Raw genomic sequence first — 10,466 nt, forward strand, 5'->3', positions numbered from 1 at the left:
CCCTAAATGTTACCATGGTAACAGAACTCTTAGGCTATGCTCTCAAGAAGTGATACATTTTTGGAGGGAAACATCAACAAGAAGCCCAGTGAGTATCACTCTTTTATCAACCTTTTTTTCAATGTTTTAGAATTGTTTATAGATGTGGTAAAGCATAACATGTCCACTCTGTTACCCTTATATTTAGTGGAAAACAGTATTTTTTTGTGGTATTGAAAATATTGCTGATAAATATGTACAAAATACTCCTTAATGGTCGTTTTGTATTAGGTTGTTTTCCTTCATAGGGGTAGAAATGGCTAGGTTTAGGATAAAATGTCCCCCCTGTTACCGTCCACCCTGTTACTGTTATGATCAGTAACAGGGTGGACACGGTGAATGAATTTGTGTTTACAGCATGTTTTGACATTTGTTATAAGTGTATTATGTATTATCTATTATAATCATTATTTAAAAATCTATTATTTAAATCAGTATACATGTATTTGTTAGAAAAATGGCACCAATGTCTGCTGCGGAAAAGCAGCAGCGTTACAGGGCACGTTGTGATGCAGACCCTGTGAAAAGGTTAAATTACCTCAAAACAGAGAGGGAGAAATGGAGATGGGACAGGGAGGAATGAAGGAAAAAGAAAATATCAGAACAAATGCCTTATCAAGGAGCCACTACCTCTGAATAAGAGGTCATTCAAGCTTGAGAAGAAACTATGGAGTTTCTTAGAAAAGAATCTTGGGATCTGGTTAGGAAAATAGTTAGCGTTTCCTCAAACATCTGTTGGTTAGTAACAGTAATTTTTTTTCCTATGTTGTTTAATGGGTAGGGAGTAAATATGAAGTTTGAGGTGGAAAGGTTCCTGTTTTGGTCAGGCGGTGGGGTAGATGAATTGTATTTCTTTAATAATAGGAACTTATTTGGTAATTTTGTTTATTTGTTAAGATCCCCAGTAGCTTCTGTGTTAAACAGTAGCTACTCTTCCTGGGGTCTCCATATTTTCATTGACAATATTTCATTAAATGGTGCATGTGTGTGTGTGTGTCCACCCTGTTACCCATGTGTTTTTGGGATATTAATAAAATAAAATACAACAATATGATGTTTATCTTTGTGGTTATTTGCAGGGAATAAATTGGTGAAATACAATCAATTAAAACATTTTTCAAATTCCATCAAACTTCCTTTTATTTCTAAAAGACTTATGTAAGAATTACGTTTTACGTCAAGCTATAACAGCTTTTTCAAGATAAAGCTTGTTCAAGAAGAAAAATGTTACAATGCTTTTCCAGTGTAAAGAAAGGGACATTTGAGCTTTAAGAAAATGTAATTAAGAATATGACTGGGTTTTCAAAACAATACGTAATAGAGATGATAATGTCTGGTAACAGGGTGGACATTTGACCTCTGTCACACGGAAAGAATCTATCTAAAATTAATAGATTATAATATCCTGAGCTGGACTAATATCATTTTCTGATAGTTTATAAAGCCCTCCTTCAGATCAAATGTTGAAATCATGAACATTTTGACATTTTTTTTTGAAAAAGTATCGAGCTGAAATGGCACCGAATAGCAGGAATGACTCATGTGTGTTCACTGTAACCGCTCTTACAGCTTCATTTTTATTCTTTGTCAACATACAAAAGGCTCTAAAATCATTCTATACACCACCTGCTGAGCTAGTAAAGCATGCAACAGCTAACGGATCTGATATCTCCATCAGAGGTTCTTTCTTCTTCATCCTCCTCTTTCCTCTTCGTCACCATTTATGAACAATCCCCTCTCTGTCTCTGAGATAATAACTCCCTTTTTACATCCCTTTGAATGTCATTCTCTTCGGTTTCTGATGCTTTTTAAAAAAAAATACAGTATATGCTTAGACAGAACACACACACGCACACACACATATACACAGGGGATGGCGTCACACAACCTTTGTCCCAGACCTCTGCGAGGGTAATTAGATGCTGAAATATTGATGGGGCCCGAGTGTGCACATGTGAGAGGAAGCACTATGCATGCTACTAATAACTGCATTGTGTAACTTAGATGGTAATTCATGACATTTTTCATAACAGCGCTCATTTTTTAGGCTGACCTTTTAATGCAGCGTCACGCTGGGTGGGTTCAGCACGAGGAAACAGGCCAACAATGTGCTGGTGAGGAAGCGCACGTTCCTTTGTGCTCAGCAGCTTTTTTCCAGTTCAACACTTTTCTAGTTTCTTCTTGTTTCTCTTCAGTAATGTGGTTTAAAAAATGAGTATGACTGTTTTTAACAGGATGACCTTATTCGTCTGTCACAATATAAACTTTAAACTAAGACAGGAAGTAGTTCTGATCAAACGATATCGAAGCCAGCGTTCATAACAAGGACACAAGCAGCCCGAGAAACTCAATACTGCCCTTTGTTTTTGTCTTTTAAGTATCTGCCGACAAAATCGAAATATTACTCTGTTTGTTTGAAGGAGAAAAGAAAAAGTCCTCAAACAAACTTTCAAACTTTCAGATGCAGATTATAACACATCACAGCATCAGTCAGTTTTACTTACAGTTAAATGCACACTAACTCATTTTCCAGCTGAAGTGCAACAATATATATATTTTTTTGGGGGTTCATCTGCAGACCATAAACTGCATTTATGTACCTGAGCTCCTGCAGCTCTGTGAGTCATATGTGCTGTCTGGAGCGTTTTGTATTTAAGGTGTCACATGTCACTATCCTAATATAAAAACCTCGTTTAAACAGTAAAGTCAAATAACGTCCATGAGGAATGTGATCCTGAGCTGATTATTTCAGCGTGTCAGTGTTCAGGTGTTCAGGTGTTCAGGTGTTCAGGTGGAACTGTGACTCACTTCTCAAAGAGCAGACCGAACAAAACGTTTAATGAGGTTAAAGCACCACAGCTGCTGCTGTGTGTGCACAAGTCAAAGGATCAAACCTTCATTAACAAGGGCTGAATTATTTACCAGGGCTAATACACACGCACTCACACACACACACACACACACACACACGCATACACACACACACACACACACACAAACACACACACAAATAGGTAACTGCAAATACTCTGGCTGTACAGATTAAATGCACACTGAACCATCTCTAAATCTGCCTTAATGAATAACGCATGAAAGCATGCATAAATACCTACACACACACACACACACACACACACACACACACACACACACACACACACACACACACACACACACACACACACACACACACACACACACACACACACATGCACGCTAAGGCAACAAAAGAGGTAATTGGATGTGGTGTCATGTGATGGAGTCAGTCAAAGGTGATTTGTGAGTTGAATCACTTAAACCGAGAAAGAGTCTCTTTTATTTGTTCCAGTAAAGCGTCAGTGATGCAAAACAAAAAAACATAAATCATGGCAGAGAGTAAAACTGAAGGGAACCAACAAACTTTCCAAACCAAACAAAAGATTAAAGATATACTTTCACATTATTTATCCTAAACAGGACAAACAATGACATCCTTTTGTCCCCATGATTGCTGTCGCTTTTCTGTTTTTTCTACTTATTAAATCTCTCTGTGTGCCTCACTGATGTTCATGTTTGTGTGTGTGTGTGTGTGTGTGTGTGTGTGTGTGTGTGTGTGTGTGTGTGTGTGTGTATGTGTGTGTGTGTGTGTGTGTGTGTGTGTGAGCATGTGTTTTATGTGCATCCTATTAGCAAAAAACACAAGCACAGTTTACATGCACCTCCTGTTCCTTTGATCAAAGGTGAAACTACACCTGGTGTGTGTGTGTGTGTGTGTGTGTGTGTGTGTGTGTGTGTGTGTGTGTGCTTTGAATCACATTCTCACACACTCAAAGCAGCTGGAGAAACTTGAGGTTAAGTTTCTTGCCTAAGGACACATCGGACATGTGGCTGCAGGTGATCGAACCCCCAACCTTCTGGTTTAAAGGCGACCGACTAGATACAGATTCTTCAACTGGAACTCGTTGATGCACTGCTTCCCAAACTTTCTCTTCTGCCACCTAACCCTCATAATATACACTCAACAAAAATATAAACGCAACACTTTTGTTTTTGCTCCCATTTGTCATGAGATGGACTCAAAGATCTAAAATTCATTCCAGATACACAATATTACCATTTCTCTCAAACATTGTTCACAAATCTGTCTAAATGTGTGATAGTGAGCACTTTTGCTTTGCTGAGATAATCCATCCCACCTCACAGGTGTGCCACATCAAGATGCTCATCAGACACCATGATTAGTGCATAGGTGTACCTTAGACTGTCCACAATAAAAGGCCACCCTGAAATGTGCAGTTTTGTCTCACAGCAAAATGCCACAGATGGCGCAAGCATTGAGGGAGCGTGCAATTGGCATGCTGACAGCAGGAATGTCAACCAGATCTGTTGCTCGGGCATTGAATGTTCATTTCTCCACCATAAGCCGTCTCCAAAGGCGTTTCAGAGAATATGGCAGTACATCCAACCGGCCTCACAACCGCAGACCACGTGTAACCACACCAGCCCAGGACCTCCACATCCAGCAGGTTCACCTCCAAGATCGTCTGAGACCAGCTACTCAGACAGCTGCTGAAACAATTGGTTTGCATAACCAAAGAATTTCTGCACAAACTGTCAGAAACCGTCTCAGGGAAGCTCAACTGCATGCTCGTCGTCCTCATCGGGGTCTTAACCTGACTCCAGATCGTCGCCGTAACAGACTTGAGTGGGCAAATGCTCACATTCGATGGCGTCTGGCACGTTGGAGAGGTGTTCTCTTCACGGATGAATCTCGGTTTACATTGTTCAGGGCAGATGGCAGACAGCGTGTGTGGCGTCGTGTGGGTGAGCGCTTTGCTGATGTCAATGTTGTGGATCGAGTGGCCCATGGTGGTGGTGGGGTTATGGTATGGGCAGGCATCTGTTATGGACGAAGAACACAGGTGCATTTTATTGATGGCATTTTGAATGCACAGAGATACCGTGATGAGATCCTGAGGCCCATTGTTGTGCCATACATCCATGAACATCACCTCATGTTTCAGCAAGATAATGCACGGCCCCATGTTGCAAGGATCTGTACACAATTCTTGGAAGCTGAAAATGTCCCAGTTCTTGCATGGCCAGCATACTCACCGGACATGTCACCCATTGAGCATGTTTGGGATGTGCTTGACCGGCGTATACGACAGCGCGTACCAGTTCCCACTAATATCCAGCAACTTCGCACAGCCATTGAAGAGGAGTGGACCAACATTCCACAGGCCACAATTGACAATCTGATAAACTCTATGCGAAGAAGATGTGTTGCACTGCATGAGGCAAATGGTGGTCACACCAGATACTGACTGGTTCTGAGTCCCCAGACCCTCAATAAAGCAAAAACTGCACATTTCAGGGTGGCCTTTTATTGTGGACAGTCTAAGGTACACCTATGCACTAATCATGGTGTCTGATGAGCATCTTGATGTGGCACACCTGTGAGGTGGGATGGATTGTCTCAGCAAAGCAAAAGTGCTCACTATCACACATTTAGACAGATTTATGAACAATGTTTGAGAGAAATGGTAATATTGTGTATCTGGAATGAATTTTAGATCTTTGAGTCCATCTCATGACAAATGGGAGCAAAAACAAAAGTGTTGCGTTTATATTTTTGTTGAGTGTAGATTAACATACACCAAACACACACAGTCATGCTCTTTGTTAAGCATGTATCTTCAGTATTTGCTTTTAAAGCTGGACAATATAGAAACTCACAGTTTGGAAACAAAGAGAGAGAAAGCAAAGAGATGCTGCAACATGAGACGTCCACGTATACGTTCATGCGGAGCTTCCCCTAAAGCTTTCCCATAACTCCTCTTTGGGAGTCAGTGTGTACTCGATGTGTTCGTGTACCTCAGTTAACATGAGCCAAGATGATGAATCAAACTTCTGGACATACCGACATTAGAATCTGCGCCGGATGATGAAACAAACTGACGGTTCTGTTTCTCTCTCAGTGTCCACAGGTAGCTGCTGATGTCCAGTCATAAAGGCAGAAACCAGAGCCATGGTCATTCTACAGCAGGTAACACACACACACACACACACACACACACACACTGGTGTTCACTCAGCTTGTTCTTTTGGGGACTCATTAGGTTGCAGCTACTCATTATGCTCCATTGTTTCCACTGAATCCTTTCTGTAGTCATGAATGAAGGATGAATGTGTGTGTGTGCGTGTGTGTGTGTGTGTGTGTGTGTGTGTGTGTGCAAGCATGCGTTTGACCTGGTGTCCGTGGTTTTGATACTCAGTTAACGCATTGCTGAGCTTGTCAGCCTTTCTGATCGAATGATCAGCTCTGACAGTGTCCCCCCGCTGTGGAGGCCCAAATGGGACGAGCCAATAAAAACGAGCAAACAGATCAGTCGTCATCCCTCACTTTCGGTGTTTATCACACACACACACAAAATATACCCACACACACACACACACTCTGACCTCCATCCAAACTTTTCAAGTGTAGTCAGAGACCGAGCCGGTCAGTGAGTGAGAGTGAGTCGATGCTATTTCATCCACAACAGAAGCTTTTTATTGAAGGAAGCTGGTGAAGAAATCCTCCCGGATTGACCTTGGAAATGGACGTTTTCTTTTCAACCATATTTTGATGACATGAATTTGGTCTGAAAAAAGAAACTGACTTGACTGTCTGAATCTGAAAAATGGAGCATTTCAGAATCAGCTGTTTTTAAAAATGTCTTTTTTTTCTACCACCATGCCAAGGATAGTTTGCGTTGGATGAAATTTACATTTTGGATGTCACTGTTTCTAATGTAATCCAGCCAATCGTCACACCAAGTTAAAGTGTCCACGCTCAGAGGGGAGTGCACATCTTAACATGTTGGAAATGAACGGGAAAGAATCCGTTTCTGAGCTGCAGGACTGGGAGGAGAATAAGCGCAGTCTCAGCTACAGGTGCACCACGCTCATCCAGGTAAACCGAGGCTCCACTCAGAGGACGGGCTGATACGGGCCGATTCGAAACAAGCACAGATTTCGTGGTTGACAGGTCGTGAGCTGTCCTCAGTTTGTCGTCTTCTCTCGAGGAACAAACGGGAGCAGAAAAGAAGGATTCACACACCAAGAGCTAAAGGAGTACAGACTGTGATTCAATAAGAACAGTTTCAATCAAGTCTCCGGTCTGTACTCCTTTTATTGTTTTTTTGTGAGAATATTTGCTGCACCATCAGGTGCCATAAAAAGGAATAAAATTATCTTAAACTTAATCGTGAAATTTAAACAGCAATTGATGCTTGCTGCGGTCCAGTGAAGTGATAAAAAAATCGTTCCTGACCTCAGAGGTTGTCTCTTTTGGTTTCTTTAAAAAAAAAAACCCCCAAAAAAAACAACTTTGGAGGTTTTGTAAAAGTTTCCTACCAAGAAACAAAAACTATTTAATCCCAGAGGAGGACGGGGTTATTTGTTTACTTGTTTGCAGTTTTCAGTGCTTGGATGGAGATATTTGTTCATGTATTCATTCAGCTGCTCTCTGTCTCGTCCGTTAGCATCCACAATGACAATGTGACACATGCATTGTGTGCTTTATCAGCTGGAGAAGTTTTGATATTTTTTTTTTTACCAGCAGAGGGCAGAAGGCTCCCCTGACGAGCTCCCTGCAGACTGATATCCAGCTCTCTTATTTTATTTACAGAAACTCTGAACTCTTCCTTCTCAACATTGAAAAGATCGAACTTTCAAGCATCAACTATTTCTAAATATAAACACTTTGTTAATGAAAATCACACAAACTAAGAGTGTTTTAAAGGCAACACAGGCTGCATGTTTGTTGCTTGGCTTGCTCGAGTCTTTGTGAAGTCAGCACAGAAACAAAATGTCAATGTTTCCTGTCCACTGAGGCAGAGAGGAGAGCCCCATCTGTCTGTGTTTTTATGGTCCTGTTAATTCAGTGACAAATATCAGCACATTTAACACGTCACGATATCTCACCCTGTGACCTTTGACATATTTAAATGAGCCATCTAAATGCAAATGAGGTGAGCTGCCGGTGCCTTTATCAATCACACAGCATTAGACGGGTGCCACCTTTAAAACAACCATGGGGTCATGTGAGGGTCCACAGAGGGTTGTTTGATTCATCCATCCTGCTCACCTGGTTTCTCTGATTCAGACTCGCTTGTGATCCTGTGATGAGAGAATGAGGACCGAACTGAAAACTGCTCTGATCTTTGAAGGAAATCCTTTAAACAGAGTTTTTAATGAGCTCCGAAGCTCCTTTACTGAGCGACTCGTGATGCCTTCATGTTCCACTGAATGGCTCAGGATGTTGTTTGTTCCTGCAGCAGTCCGATATTTTAATGAACATGTAGTTTCCCCTCATGGTTTCAGGGGTTGTTACTTGTTTTGTACCGTTTATATTGTTCGTTGTATGAACTGACCAGGTGGCAAATTAGTAAATCAAGAATTTGACAGTTTTTGAAGAGGACACACACCAGCAGAGGGCAGACCTGAACCTAAAGCAGACGTCATACCTGCAGACTGATAACATGCAGTTTGCAGACGTTACACTCTGCAGGTATGACTGTGTGAACACACCTTTATACTCAACAGATGAGCTTTAACTCTCACCATCAGGCTCTTTTCTTTTGTAAACCACTTCCTCTGGCTTTAACAGAAAGCTGTACTAATGTACACATTACATGGAGAGCGATGGTTTATTCTCCATCTTGACCCTATAAGCCCCGCCTCCTGCGGCTGGTTACCTTTCCAAACAGGAGTTACACTATAGCTGGTGTAAGTGAATACCTGGCTCATGTCTGTCCTGAATTATTTACTTGAAGAAAGAAATGGTGAGAACACCCATCCAGCGTGAGCATTACATCAGCGCTGCTGCAGGTTATCATTAACATAATGACAGCAGCTCTACAAGTCTTTCATATGAATCTCTTCTGTTTATTAGGAATCTGCTGGAAACCATTAAGCATACGTTATACGGTCGATATTCCCAAAACATGGAGACCTATATGTGCTGATGGATTATATCCCACTCTGGTTAACAGCCCTCAGGCCTCCATCGACCTTTAAATCACATGTGTGAAAAATGCCTGTGAGTTAAAATAACACTGTCATCATGTGAACCTCTCACAGCTCAATGTTAGCTTGAGGCAAAGACAGCTCAGTTACTCAGTTAAAGAATTCACATATCAATTAGTTGTTTGTTTTTTTACTTCCCTGACATTTTCCCGCTTTCTTACCTTCAACGATTGTGATTTAATCGACATGGGGACGTCTCTGAGTAGCCAAAGGTCAGCTGCCACATCCTAACCAACAGCCTCAAAACTTTATTCCAATAACTTTGAATGCTAATTAACAATAATCGTTTGTTTCGTCTGTTAAAAGTCAAGACAAAAAGTGATTTCAATATTTATTCTGCTTTTAGCTCTGATCTGGACTCCAACACTTCAAGGCTCTTTGATTGCTCACATTTTTAGTAAATGCAAACATGTCCTATATATGTATCTGCACATCGGTACGTTTAATGTCGGAGAAAACTGTTCAATAAGAAATAAAATTAATAAAAAGGGAGATTTTTGGAGGAAGGTAGAGCGAAATAAAGGACAGGAAGAAGAAGCCATACTGAAGACACCAAACAGATCCTCTGTTAAATTATTCAACATGTGGTTTCTGATAGATGCCGTTGGCCCTGCTTGCTCCTATTTAGTCTTTCATTGGCTGTGTGTGTGTGTGTGTGTGTGTGTGTGTGTGTGTGTGTGTGTGAGACAGGTGCTTGGTGGTGTAATGTTCAGGTGGCTCAGTTTGCCAGACAGAGTATTTACTTAATTAAACGGACATACAGTATGTCACACACTCAGGCAACCATTCATCATACAAACACAAACATTCTCTCTCTCACACACACACACACACACACACACACACACACACACACACAGCTTTAGAGTCCCACTTTTTTTCCCCAGTCTTTCAGAAAATGAAATAAAAAAAGAAAAATGTAAAACTAATTCAACATTTTGCTCAGATCATCACAACAATAGTCGTGTGTTGTGGTCCAGATGCTAAAGGCTAATGTTCACCCTTATGAGCATGTTAGCATTTGCACATTGAGAGGTCAGGTTAAGAAAAGTACAGCTAAGGTTGATATTGTAGATTACAGTCACCCCTGAGATATTATCTACTAATTTCTGTGTTTGAGAAACGCACATTTAAAATCAGACGAGCCGTCTGAAGGTAAATGAGCTCAAATTGGTTTGCTGAGTGTGGCTAACGTTAGCAGTGCTACCACTGGTTAGCTTCTTCAAACACTGCCAACCCACACTGCTTCCAAAGAGATGCTGTTCTTTGCTTTGCTTGTTTACATCCAATCTACCGAGAGTGAGAACGTCTATCTGTCTCATCAGCTGGTAATGTTGTCATTAAAGCACAAGTTTCAACGCTAACGTCAAAGA

Source organism: Symphodus melops (genome assembly GCF_947650265.1).
Source record: "Symphodus melops genome assembly, chromosome: 10".
In the NCBI taxonomy this organism is placed as follows: Eukaryota; Metazoa; Chordata; class Actinopteri; order Labriformes; family Labridae; genus Symphodus; species Symphodus melops.